The 14,136-nt window shown below is 38.2% G+C and overlaps 2 long non-coding RNA genes across 2 annotated transcripts; both read right to left on the bottom strand.

The window, feature by feature from the left end:
- Positions 1–1,060: 1,060 nt before the first annotated feature.
- LOC139128780 (uncharacterized) lies at positions 1,061–3,118 on the bottom strand. Its single transcript, XR_011551407.1, has 3 exons — positions 2,957–3,118; positions 2,001–2,123; positions 1,061–1,229 (listed from the first exon to the last, which is right to left on the bottom strand). It is a non-coding gene; the product is annotated as an uncharacterized lncRNA (long non-coding RNA).
- Positions 3,119–8,860: 5,742 nt separating this feature from the next.
- Positions 8,861–9,813, bottom strand: LOC139128785 (uncharacterized). Its single transcript, XR_011551412.1, has 3 exons — positions 9,685–9,813; positions 9,519–9,560; positions 8,861–8,991 (listed from the first exon to the last, which is right to left on the bottom strand). It is a non-coding gene; the product is annotated as an uncharacterized lncRNA (long non-coding RNA).
- Between the last annotated feature and the right edge of the window lie 4,323 nt (positions 9,814–14,136).

Below are 14,136 nucleotides of genomic sequence, written 5' to 3'. Positions count from 1 at the left end.
CAAATTATTTGACGCTGTTGTTGTTCCTACCATATGTTATGGGAGCGAAATATGGGGATTTGAATATTCAGAAATTATTGAACGAATTCAGTTAAAATTTTGTAGATTTTTAATGGGAGTGAATAGCAGTGTAAATTCAGAAGCTCAACTTGGTGAATGTGGCAGGCTACCTTTATGTTGTTTTTATTTTAAAAGATGCATCTCTTATTGGGTAAAACTTCTTGTAATGGAAGAGCATAGGTATCCAAAAGCATGTTATTTAATGTTGAAAAAATTAGACGATGCAGGTAGAACTACCTGGGCAACTTCTGTTAAAAATTTACTTTTTAGCTATGGTTTTGGCTTAGTATGGCTTGAGCAACAAATAGGTGACCCAGGAGTTTTTCTGTTTCATTTTACACAAAGAATTCAGGATTGCTATAGACAAGAATGGCACTATGCTTTAAGTAACTCCCCTAGACTTGAGGTGTACTGTACTTTTAAATCATTACTTGAACCCGAAAAATATTTAAACTACTTAAGTTATAGAAAAAAGAAAGTTTTAGCTGATTTTCGCTGTTCAACACATAAATTAAATGTTGAGTTAGGGCGCCATTATAAAATTCCACGTCATGAAAGAGTCTGTATGTACTGTAAAACTGTCAGAAATGTTCAGCATATAGAAAATGAATTTCATTTTATATTTATTTGTCCATTTTATGAGGATATCAGGGTAACTTACATTCCTCTATATTCTAGAATGCATCCAAGTGAGAGAACTTTTATAAATCTGCTCTCGTCACAAGATGAACATGTAATTTCTCAGTTTTCTCTATATTTGCTAAACGCATTGAAAAAACGTGAAGAGCTACCACGTTTACCAAGGAGCTAGCATCTCCTTGGTCAAGTTTGGATACTTTTGAAAGTACATACCTATTTGTATTTTCTTTCTCTCTGTTTTGTAATTGTCACAGACCTCCCTATTATTGTATTTTTCTTTGAAAAGAATGTGCGATGGGCTGAGGCCTTGCATTGAAATAAAGATACACACACTAATAAATAAAAAAAACGTGACGCATGAAACTATATGTTTTGTATTCAGAACGGTAGAACGTGATTCCTATAACCACTGATTTGTTACCTAGAGAGAATATCTCCCAAAAAACCACGCCAAACGACCACACCTCTGTCTTCAACGTGAACCTTTTATGCATCAACGATTCAGGTGCCATCCATTGGTATGGGATTTTCTTTATGAGAAAAAATAAAGATAAATTAAAGCGTAGCTCTTGATTCGCATTGTTAATTTTGTGACGTTAGGTATTAACATCGATTTTTGACCATTTACAGTGTATATTCTTTTACAATGTTTGTTTGTACATGTGTACAATAACTCAAATATATACACGGTCTTTAGCCCTCGTACGAGTAAAAATATATTTTATGGGTTGAATATTCGTCACGTGAACATATTTACTGTTCTGGGTAAGTTCAAAACAGTCGATATTCTCTTTTTACCAGCCGAGTGCGGTAATACGGTAATGTGGTAATTCTCTTCATCATTCAAAAATTCAGTAATGCAAATAGGTAAACAGACATATGATGTAGATTTATAAATACACAACGGTAAGCTTCGAAAGCTACGATTCTGAAACTAATATCAATTTCAAACTAAACCGAAGGCAATAATATTTAAAAGATTCAAAAATATTTAAAATAATTCACGAATTTTATAAATGGCACAACTATTTGATAATAGCATCAATCGTAAATAAAAAATAGAATGAATAAAAAGAAAAAATCTAATAATAAATAAGAAGCGTAATTACAAACTAGCCTACAAAGAAATACCCAAATAAATAAATAAATAAACAAATAAATAAATAAATAAATAAATAAATAAATAAATAAATAAATAAATAAATAATAAATAAATAAATAAGTAAAAATAATAAAATAAATAAATAAATAAATAAATAAATAAATAAATAAATAAATAAATAAATAAATAAACAAATCACCTTATTTGCTTCAAAAAACGTTTCGTCACTCATCACACCACTGGCGTAGCTGAAGTTCGATATCTTGCAGACACCTCCTTCACATACCAACACATGTTTAGCTGCCAGGTATCGATGTATTATCTTTTATGTGATACAATGAAATTAAAATTTGCTTATTTGTTCGAGTTAATAATTTGTCTTCAATTTTAAATACACATATCCTTTAAAATATTTTGGGGTCGGAATTTGTTGGTCGCCGCCGGTCACAGATTTTAAGCAAAACAGATAGCCTCCCTTGCAGTTCATATTCTGTTTTGTTTTGTTTTTACTGTTCATTTTTAGGTACACATTCATAGTGTAAAATAACTTTATCAATTTGTTGCCATCGATCTTCCATCCAATGTTTAAGACGTAGAGTTTATCTTTCACATTGCACTTCCTACAGTCCTAGTGTTATTATAGTGATTCTCAAAATGTCTTGGAATTACAAGTATATAGGTGATTAGAAAAAAACCTTTCTGGCGATAGAAAATGAAGCCACCTCCATTCTCTACAAACGTTTTCCTTCGATAAATTTTGCAACAATTTAACCCAATACGACATTCACTGTACCATAGTCAACATGTCAGTGTAGGCGCGCTCCCATTGAAAAACTCACCCGTTCCCTGACTGTTTGAACATCATTATATTCCCTTTATCACATCCCCGTCGATCAAACTACACATAACACTAACGATAGCCTATTTCTCGGTACAGTGTGTGCAAATCAGTACAACGATCGGTGTTCCTACACTTAACAATTTCTGTGAGTGAGAACAGTGGACGTCGTCACCGTATTGGGTCAAATTGTTGCAAAATCTATCAAAGAGAAACGTTTGCAATTGATGCAGTTGAAGTTATTTTCTTTAGCCCAAAATGTTTTTCTAAAGACCCTAGTAAGTTGTAATTTCAGTCTATTTTAAAATTCGCCGTACCTTGTTTCTTTGTAAATGTTTCATTCCACTTGCGACGTCTGTAGCAAACGCAAACGTTTTTATTCTTGCAGACTCGTGTTTACCGAGTGTTAAACGTTCACGATTATCTTCAAGGTAATTCTTCAAATTACCATACGATGCGTACTCAATAATTAAAAGAATTGGACCTACGTAATTGTAAATGTTACATCGTCCTTTAAATTCAGTTTTTTAACTCAGGTAATGGGAAATACACGTTGCATGTATGTTTTGTGATTGAATATATTGCAAAAGTACGGTAACTATAACATATTGCTTCGAATTTCAGGATCTGATGACTCTGTGTGACGGAAAATCAATAATAACTGTTTTTGGACAGTTCGGGTACTTACAGAATATATTAAAGTAGGATTTGTACTATACAGTGGTTCAATAAAAAAATGAAACTATGGCATTTACTATGTCATTGAAGTAGGTTTGTTGCTAAGCCTCTGTCACACCTTCATGATTTAGCCAGCGTATGCCGACGTACGAAAACTTTGGTGAATACGCTGGCGTACGTCAAACACGTGACGGGTAGGTTTTGTATAAGTTGAACGCACGCTGAAGTACGCTGGTAAACGTCGTACAGAAATACGACGTAGTATGGTGAGGTCGTCGACAAATTTTGTGCAGGTACAAAACTTTTCCACGTATACCTCCGTATGGCTCATACGTTCGGCACACTCGGGCCTTAAGTTAAGCGCTCGTTGACACACGTTGACACACGTACGTTACTAAAGTTACTTATACTTCGAAATAGCGATCTTTCACGGACGAACGTGAAAAAAGAACGAGAACGTCGTATTTCCAAGTATGCCATTGCACGCTATTCGACACATTTGTATGTCTCGTCGCCAAATCTACGTGATTGGACTGAAGACTAATTAATTAGTAGCCAACGAGGACTCGTCAGTTCCTTTCGTCGTCTTTCGTCATATTATAACATTAAGATACTGCTCACTCAGTATTGCCGCCACGGTAGCAGCTGATACATGCCTTCCAACCAGTAATAGTTACGTATATAGCAAATGTACGGTAGGACTTTGAGCTTGCCTGTCCAACTCGGGTGACAAACAGAAGACCTTTAATCCCCCAAGGTGTGAATGTTCCATTGTTATGTTTATCTTATCCAGCTGGTGCCATTGTAGTGCCATTGTAGGAAAGGCAGGTCTATGAAATTGATCCTCTGATAACTAAGTAGGGAAGCAGGGTATTCCCGTGGAGGTATTCCTAAGTTAATGGAGCTTTCCCACTATGTCGTGTTCGTACAATTCTAGGTCTAGTCAGTATGATAGCATGCGAGCGTTACAAAGTATTGTGGGCTATGCAATATGTTTAACTTGAGACGCCCCTTGATACATTCACGTCGCCTGTAGTGGGGAGCCACTATGTCTCTGAAAATTATGTTGCATATCTATCTCTTATTTTAAATCAAACTTAAAAAATAAGATGCATTTCTTCATTACAATAAGGGATATTTTTTGGTTCGGTGGTCGGTCGGTCTATCGGAAGAGGAAAAAAAAGAAAAGAAAATTCATTGAATAGCCCAATTTTGTAATCAAAGCAATACAATGAAATTATCTTGTGAAAGCGTTACAGTCGCGTTGCTTGGCCGTTCACAATCACTTGACGTTATGAATATTCTCTGGGACGGGTTTAGGCAATTGTGTCTCGAACTGTCACAAGAAGCATTCCATGCTGTCTGTTTTGCGGCAAAAGTCCACTTACTCTGTTCTTTACTACTTTATTGCTGTCATTTAAAATAAAATGTACTACATACGACATTCTCGCTATCATGAAGTGAGCACCAAACTAATCTGTGACACCGGGGGAATATCATAAAAGCGAAGTCTGGCTTTTCCTGTCATTTAAACAACAAGAGACAATTTCAGTTGCTCCTGAGAATCGGCACAGAAATGGCATTGGATATTTGCTACCGTTGATCCATGCCTGTAATTGCCGATGTGTGTGCCTTTCTCGCTCAACGCCACATCAACTTAATATGAAGTCTACGCTTGGGAGAATCCCAGAATATTTTGTTAAATCAACCAGGCCAGTTTGCCTGGTTACTTCATATAAGGGAATGAAAATCACTGTTACTATAACGATACATTTTGCGCGCACTTAGTGTTTTATCTCAGTAAAAACGAATGAAGAGGCGAACGGAGGAGAAAAACTGGGAGAGACAATGAATCGAGAGGCGACGGCATTTTGTCATATTTGACCAGCTTATCTGCCGCTCCTTAACGAGGACCATGCATTTTTCATGAAGGATGCGTAGCCCTCGCTATCGATTTGACCAACTTCTTGTGAATGCCCCTAACGATGTTCAACGAACTGCTAGCCAGGGTGGGTCCGAGGATAACCAAGCAGGACACATTCAACAGGGACCCGTTTCAGCCTTGCTTGAAGCTGGCCCTGACTGTGCGTCACCATGCCGCGTGCTATGCATGAGTTCGACTATAAATTGAATTATCGTAAGGCATAAGTTGTAACAGCCGGCAACAAGCTAAGCATACGTTTGTATAAGTTATCTATAAGTTATTGAAACCTTCAATATACGTCACTAATACGTTATGTATACGTCAAAATACGCTATGTATACACCAACAATTGACATTACTTCGAAAGGTTCAGCGTGTGGCAGCGTTTTAGAGACATTTTGATCGCCGGCATACGCTTGCTAAATCAAGGTGTGACAGTGCCTTTAGGGACATATACTACCAAATAAGGCAGCCAGTATGTATAAAACAGTGGCTCCACTAAAGTCCTACGTCTGTTTATCTCAACATAATTTAGTTGTTTCTTTGTACAAAAAAAAACCGATTATTCGTGCTCCAAACGTTACAGATGGGACACCTTATGCATACATTGTATTTCGTACTGTTTATATCGTATTGTATTAGCGGACATCTTATTAGCTCCTTTCTCTTAAAAAAATATTTGGTAAATATTCATCACTTCAAACTGTTTGCTAATTTAATCAATAAATAGGAAAAAGGTTTCCGGACACTTGAATAGCCAAATGAACCTTACATTTCAGCATTTCTTACCTATCTCAGTTTTGATTGCAACATCACTTGGTCCATCTTTCCCATCTATAAACCAAGCTAGGGCTTTGTCACTGCGATGGAATGTACTAGTCCTTAGGGTTTCGGTGATATGCAGTCGGTCGCGAGGAAATTCAAAAACAAAATTTCCAGGTTTCATGTAAGTTTGCAACTTTCTTCTGACATCGAGATCTGTATAAGCATTGGAAGTCTGAAAAGAAATGCGAAGAGGCTGCCTGACTATTTACAAAATACGCTTGCGACATCTTTCTTTTGCCGAGTTTAAGGCAAGGATGATATATCTGAAACTTACGTAATTCACAATTCGCAACGTATAGTGAAACTTATAGAGTTTGTGTAGTAGATTACAAAATAATATTTTAAAGACAATAAATCGAATGACTTTGTATCATTGCCGTTTTAATTATAAAGATACACAAAAGACATTTAGGCTATTGTACTGGTCAGATATCTTCTTGTCTATATAATTGTAGTTCTAAACTACAAAAAGCTGTTACACTACTACAAAGTTTCGTTTGAGACGCCATGCCGAGTTCCTTCTCAGTGGGTTCTAACATGGGGTGGATTTAGATCAGACGCTACAAGACAGCAAACGATACAGAAATTGTGTGACATACATTAGAACTAAACATCCATCTACATTGAAACGTTGAATATATTGTACAGTATAGCAGTCGGAAAATCCGAACTTTGGCCATATGTTTTCCCCATGACGTGACGCAACAAACATGGAGGTAGTTCCATGCAAGAATTGACTCAATCGCCATGCTAAAACCCGGATGTTTCGCGACGAGAATGCAGAGAAGCCGTCGGTATGTTGGGAGGAGGGGGGCGGGTTAGAATTGCAACAGTCGACAACAAATTGTTCAAGTTGGTGACGGTCATATCAGTTCAGTAAAGACAGTAAAGATAAAAATACCATCGAATCTGCAACACACGTGGTTTGGCCAAAGACAACTAAATTCAATGGAGTCCCACCAATTCACATAGTGGCTCCATGGAGTAAAAGTGTATGATGACCATTACATCACGAACAAGGTCTGTGCCTTCATGGATTGTTAATACTAGATTCAGGGTCAGTTTGTGTTCTCTAAAAAGTTGCTACAAGCTTTCACTAGTTGCTAATTGTATGCCTTCAATCCCTCTCTACAGAGAAAAAAAAATTTCCAGTTTCTGATTCACCATAGGTACGATGCTGTGTGTAGTCAAGGCTGCTGTGTGTAGTCAAGGCCGAGCAGTCTTGACTCATACTGGCCGTAGGGCTAATAGCTGACCATCGCGCATCGGTTGATACCGTGGCAGAAAACTACTTCAAAATAAGGTGCAGCCAACGGAGCTATTGATCGAAAAGCTGTTCCAGTAGCAATTTTTGAGGGCAGGGAAAATACTAATTTTGCTCGGCAGGGGACATGTTTTAAGCGGCATGGGAGCAAATTTTAGGGGTTTTTGTAGGACAGGGAAGATATCGATTGATTGTCCTGGGGACAGGGCTTGGCAAAAAAACGAGGAGAGGTGGAGTTACTTTTAAAACGGGGACAGGGGAAGTTAAGCCATGGTGTTCCTGGGGATGGGGCACAGGGCATGTACTTATAACTCTTCAAGATACCCAGAGTACTTAGCCTATGGCGGCTGACCTCAAATCTCACTGTATGTACTGTTCGCAACGGCCCGCTGCTCTCTGTTAACAGTTTGCTTTGCCTGGCAGGAGAAATCGGAAAGTAAGTTTTTTTTCGCCACAGGGCAGGGGAGCGTCAAAAATTCACAGTGGGGAGGGAACAGGCAAAAATAAGTGAGGAGTGGGTAAAAATGAAGTTTGAGTGCTGGAGGGCAAGTCGAAAAATTTTTAGTGGGAGGGCAAATTATGAACAGCTGATTAATTACCTTCTTGACTTAAAATTAGTCAGTTCACATCGCTTGTCATGCACAACATATCTTATCATAGTAAAGACCCCTTTAAAAGTGCATTGTTCGTTTGCTGAACCCGCAAAATAGCAACGTCCGTGGTTTTATTCTTAGGTCAGGCGTTCGTCAGTCTGAGGTAAAAAGTTCTCTTCTACCTCCTTAGTCATGGAGCCAGGCTATACGGCAAGCTTAAAGGCCTGTGTTGGCATCAGATTGTCTCATCAGAAATTTTACCCATCAGATTACAATGTCAATGGAAGACTGAAGGCTGTCACATCTCCATAATCCTCTTACAGACTAGAGCAAAGGCGATCCCAGGGATCGTGACCAGTGCCTTTAAGCATTATTGAATATCTTGGTCATTGTATGGTCACTGTTTCGAATGTCATTACACACAGCTTTGCTAGGTCTGCATAGTTTTCCCTGTTTGATGAAAGTTAGTGTTGTATTTGTAGTGAAATTAGTAAAACCAACAACTTTGTCTTGCTTTATTCGGAATTGCAACTATCTTACGAACAGCATGCAAAGAGTGATTTGAATTCGCTGCCAATGTGTTGGGTTGTCGACCTGATGTGATAGCCACTCCCCAGATTCCCAACCGATAAAGTGTGTGCGAAAAAAAAAGGAAACTCATGAATTATAATAGACATGGTGGGTATGGGCCGTATGGCCGATTTGGCCCTAATAAGCCGTACTGACCAGATTTTAATCTGTGTGGCGAAAAGCTATCATGTAGTTGCAATTGCTGTAGCCTTGGTTGCGGCCTGGACCTCTTTGGTATCGTGCAAGCTGCACTACAGAGGCAAAGCCACACGGCCCATCCCACCATTACTACAATTATGGCAGCTAAGGAAAAGGTAACATGTTTGTATCTAATATGAAGCCAACAATAAGTTATAAAGTATCTCACTTGTTCATCATCAGATGCACTATCGCTCTCTTCATCTCTTGTAATAATATTTCTCAGAGGAATTCTCTCAAAGTTTCCGGGTTCCTGCGTTCTGTCGTTATGACTGTCTGATGCACTATGACACCGGCGTTCTGTGGATTTGTTCATAAGAAATATTGATATGAGTATAAGTGTAAAACAAACATTAGGAATAACAAAATAAGAACAAATGCTTTACCATCCCTGACTACTTTGCTATGGGTTTCCAGAAAACCTGGGTTAGTGTTATGTTGTATTGTATTTTATTTATTAACGTGTCCTATGTGGACTTAAAGTTTACATTGCTAACATGTGTAGTACAATATCTGTTAAAACTTGCCACATCCAGCCCCTTGGGCTAATAAGACACAGAATACCAAAGTCAACAAGTAATAAATAGATAGAAAAAAGAGAAAAAAAGGAAAGGTTAGTAGTTTAAATCGCAATGGAGAATTAACATTATCGTCTGTCAGGTACAGGTGTTCACAGTGGAAGCAATAATAAACATATAATCTACAAACAAACAATGGTTGTGGATTAACATCAGGAACTATTAAACACCGATTATTATCTAATGAGTACATCTACTCATGAAGCAGTCAAAGAAAAATAGAGAGATAATATTCAACATAAAACTTACCATCGTTTATGCTTTCATAACTATGGTTCGATCTCATATGCCCTGCAAGACAGACAGAATCAAAGAAATAATGGACAATTTACTTCACAGATAGATAATTACGGTAATAATTCATTTTCATTTGTTCAATATGATTTGACACATTATTATATTGTTGTTGACTCACGTAAATTCGCTTTAGACCGACGTCGGATTACATAGACCACTCCAACGAAGATCCCAGCAAAAACTAAGGCACAACAGCTTACGATGATAGGCAAAAATATTATGTGTTGTGTTGGAGATTCGTAGGTACTGTTACGTGCAGAGAAAACGAACAAAAGGGTGAACTCAGCAGTTAACGTTTAAACAAATTTATTACGAAAATAAAACTAATTGCTAAGTTAGGGATAGGATACAAGCTTTAAAGTGTACAGACTACTTATCTCAGCTGGGACGGCAAAGCTCCAGTCTCAGAGTTGTAACAGTCAGTCGGATGAATGAACAGTCCTTTGGCTTGCAGGCTTGAATTTGCACAAAGTCCACAGTATAAATCCAGCGTTGGCAGTGAAGGTCTTGAAAAGTCTTGAGAATGACTACTGCTGGAGTTTAGTAACACACAAGAGACACGATCCCAAAAGTCTGACTGGAAGCTGAGCACGTCCCTTTTATAAAGGCATATAAGAACAATCTAGAACTTTTATTGACATGCTAATTACTATTCTAAAATTATCTCCCTTACACAACTAATCAACTTTCCAGAACATTCCAAACATGACTAATTGAATTCAAGGTTGTGAGGTCATCAAGGGCAGTGACCTTGGGAATGTTCTAGACTAATTGAACTCAGGTCATGATGAGTGTGGGGGAAATGACCTACATAACACACCCCCTCTTCAAAAAAAGAAAATTTTTCAAAGAAAAATCTTTCTTTTACAATGTAATCTTGAAAAGGATTTAAGTACTCAAATTTTGTTTTACTCTAAAGTAAAGTTTCTTTAAAGTGAACAACAATAAAATTTCTTGAAAGTGAACAACAATAAACTCTGAATACGAGAGAGACAGTCTGCAATTAATTGTCTCTGCCTTTGATATGTCTAATATCAAGATTAAACTCCTGTAACATTAAACTCCATCTTAGCAATCTCTGATTTTTGCCTTTAAATTTCTGCAGAAAAACAAGAGGGTTGTGATCAATATAAACCACTATTGGCTGATTTGAAGAAGTAACATAAACTTCAAAATGCTGTAAAGCTAATATCAAAGATAAACACTCTTTTTCAATTGTAGAGTAGTTTCTCTGGGATTTGTTAAATTTGCGTGAAAAATAGCAAACAGGATGATCTACACCATGACTATCCTCTTGCAATAAAACAGCACCAGCAGCCGTATCACTAGCATCTACAGCTAATTTGAATGGCAAAGTGAAATCTGGTGCAGACAACACTGGGGCACTTTGCAGTCTGGCTTTAAGTGTATCAAATGCCTGTTGGCATTGCTCTGACCAAACAAACTTTACTTTCTTTTTAAGTAAGTTAGTCAAAGGCTCAGTAATTGCGGAGAAATTTGGACAGAATTTTCTGTAGTAACCAGCCATACCGAGAAAGCGCATCAGTTGTCGTTTGCAGTTTGGTATGGGAAAACTTGAAATGGCACAGATTTTGGCATCAACAGGTTTTACCTCACCCTGTCCTACAGTATGTCCGAGGTAAGTCACCCTCGCCCAACCAAACTCAGATTTGGCAAGGTTGACAGTCAACATTGCTTTGCTCAGTCTCTCAAAGAACTTCCGCATGAGCTTGATGTGTTCCTCCCAGGTATCACTATACAGGACGACGTCGTCAACGTAGGCTGCACACCCGTCTAGCCCGGATATGACGTCGTTGATCATCCGTTGGAACGTTGCCGGAGAGTTCTTCATTCCGAATGGCATCACCTTGTACTGGAACAATCCGTCTGGTGTAACAAAGGCGGATATTTCACGAGCACGATCCGTCAGAGGGACTTGCCAAAATCCCTTCAGTAGGTCAAATTTTGTCACATACTTGGCTTTTCCCACTCGGTCGATGCAGTCATCAATCCTCGGGATTGGGAAAGTGTCTGTCTTTGTTAAAGTGTTGACCTTCCTAAAGTCTGTGCACATACGATAACTGTGATCTGATTTGGGAACAAGTATGCACGGCGAACTCCAGTTACTTTTACTGGGTTCAATAAAGTCATTGTCCAGCAGGTATTTGACTTCTTCCTGGAGATATTTCGCTTTTGTTGGATTCAGTCTGTATGGATGTTGTTTTACAGGCTTACTGTCCCAACATCAACGTCGTGATAGATGACGTTTGTCCTCGTTGGAACATCTTGAAACAGGTGTTTATATTCATGGAGCAGTTCTTTCACCTGTTGTTGTTGTTCTGGCTGGAGGTGTGCCAACTTTGTAGACTCCAGCTTCTCCAGGATTTCTGAGTTCTGAAGCTTGACCGAGCCCAGCTTTGAGTTTAGAGTATTTTCACTCAAGTCAGTTTCAGTATCACTATCTTCATAATGGTTTGAACTGACTGCACTGACAGGCTTTGTTATAGTAGGATTATCCCTATCCAAATATGGCTTAAGCATATTTATGTGACATAGCTGTTTTTGTTTTCGCCTGTCAGGTGTTATTATGATGTAATTTAAATCACTCATTTCTTATCAATTAGGTATGGCCCAAAGTAACGAGCATGGAGTGGTTTGCCAGGAATTGGAAGTAGAACAAGAACTTTTTGACCTGGTTCAAACTTCCGTTTTGAGGTGTTTTTATCGTATTTGGTTTTCATTGACTGCTGAGATGACTCAAGATTTTCTCTGGCTAATTCACATGCTTTAGAGAGTTTTGTATGAAAATCTGACACATATTGCAAAATATTCAGACAATCATCATCGTCTGATAGGAATTTCTCTTTAACGAGCTTAAGTGGGCCACGGACTGTATGTCCAAATACAAGCTCAAATGGGCTAAAACCAAGAGACTCCTGAATTGACTCTCTAACAGCAAAGAGCAAAAAATGAATTCCTTCATCCCACTGTTTCTCTGTGTCAAAACAGTAGGTCCTAATCATGTTTTTCAAAGTTTGATGAAATCGCTCAAGAGCACCCTGACTTTCTGGATGATAGGCGGATGACCTGTACTGTTTAATGCCTAGCTGATCCATTACTGTTGAAAAATACCAGACATAAAGTTGGAGCCTTGATCGGACTGGACACATTTAGGGGGCCAAATAAAGTGAAAAATTTGATTGATAGCTTTCACTATAGTCTTTGTCTTTATATTTCTCAGTGGTATGGCTTCTGGGAACCGAGTTGATGTACACATTATTGTCAGCATGTACTCATTTCCTGATCTTGTTTTGGTAGGGGCCCAACACAGTCTATTAGTATCCTACTAAATGGTTCTTGAAATGCAGGAATTGGCTGTAAAGGGGCCTTTGGAATGGTCTGATTTGGCTTTCCTACCATTTGACATGTGTGACAAGTTTTACAGAAATGTGCTACATCCTGCCTGAGATTAGGCCAATAAAAGTGACTGAGAATTTTATGATAAGTTTCCTGACTCCTAAGTGACCAGCCCAGGGGGTTTCATGGGCCAGGCGCAATATTTCAGCACGGTAGGGCTTTGGAACCACAATTTGATGTTTTATAGCCCAATCGTCATCAACCAAAACATCTGGAGGTCTCCATTTACGCATGAGAATACCAGATTTTGTATAATAGGAAACAGAGCTATCTGAAGTTTTACCTTCATCATCTACCCTGTCAAACAAAGACAAAATATCTGGGTCTTTGTGTTGTTCTGCAATGAGATTTGATCTAGAAAATGTCTGACTTTGGTCAGCAGAAGTTTTACTGGAAGTTTCAAATCCACGAGGGATAACGGAATGATCCGTGTCAAACACCTGACTGAGAAAGGTGTCATTTAAGTCAACATCTGTGACATTATTTTTGAGAGTATTTTGATTCTCGGAAGTTTTCTTTGACATGGCTCGAGTAATGGCACATGAAGGAAATAAATCGGGTATCTCTTGTTCAATTGGCTCTGGATCCTGATCTAAACTAGGATTATCAGTCACAAGTGGATTAGTAATGACCTTGTCCCCAGCAAGGTCGTTTCCAAGAAGAAGGTGAATCCCTTCAAAAGGCAAAAAAGGCCTAATACCTAAAGTCACAGGTCCAGAAACAAAGTCCGAAGACAAATAGACATTATGGAGAGGAACAGGAATGAAGTCATTGCAATCTACCCCCTTAATAAGACTTTAGAACCTGAAAATGACTTTTCAGAAAACGGCAGGGTATCTGCCAACAAAAGAGACTGGGAAGCCCCGGTATCTCTTAAAATTTTGACAGGGGTAGCGGAAGAGAAATCACTAGAAAGTGATATAAAACCATTATGAATAAATGGCTCGAAAATACCCATAATGCTATCTTGAGAAGAATTGACCTTGACCTCATTAATTGGGGATAAGAGGGGTTTAACCTCAGAAAATGTGTTGCACACATTATTAGACTCTAATCGAGTTGATGAAGAAATAAAGCCGGTTGGCTTAGATCCACTTTGACCACTTTGACCTTCATGTTTTCTTTTCAATTTGAAACAATCTGACATTAAATG

The sequence above is a fragment of the Ptychodera flava genome, unplaced genomic scaffold (assembly GCF_041260155.1).
Source record: "Ptychodera flava strain L36383 unplaced genomic scaffold, AS_Pfla_20210202 Scaffold_70__1_contigs__length_633064_pilon, whole genome shotgun sequence".
NCBI lineage: Eukaryota > Metazoa > Hemichordata > Enteropneusta > Ptychoderidae > Ptychodera > Ptychodera flava.
The sequence above is the reverse complement of the archived record's forward strand: the minus strand, read 5'-3'. Positions and strand labels throughout refer to the sequence as shown.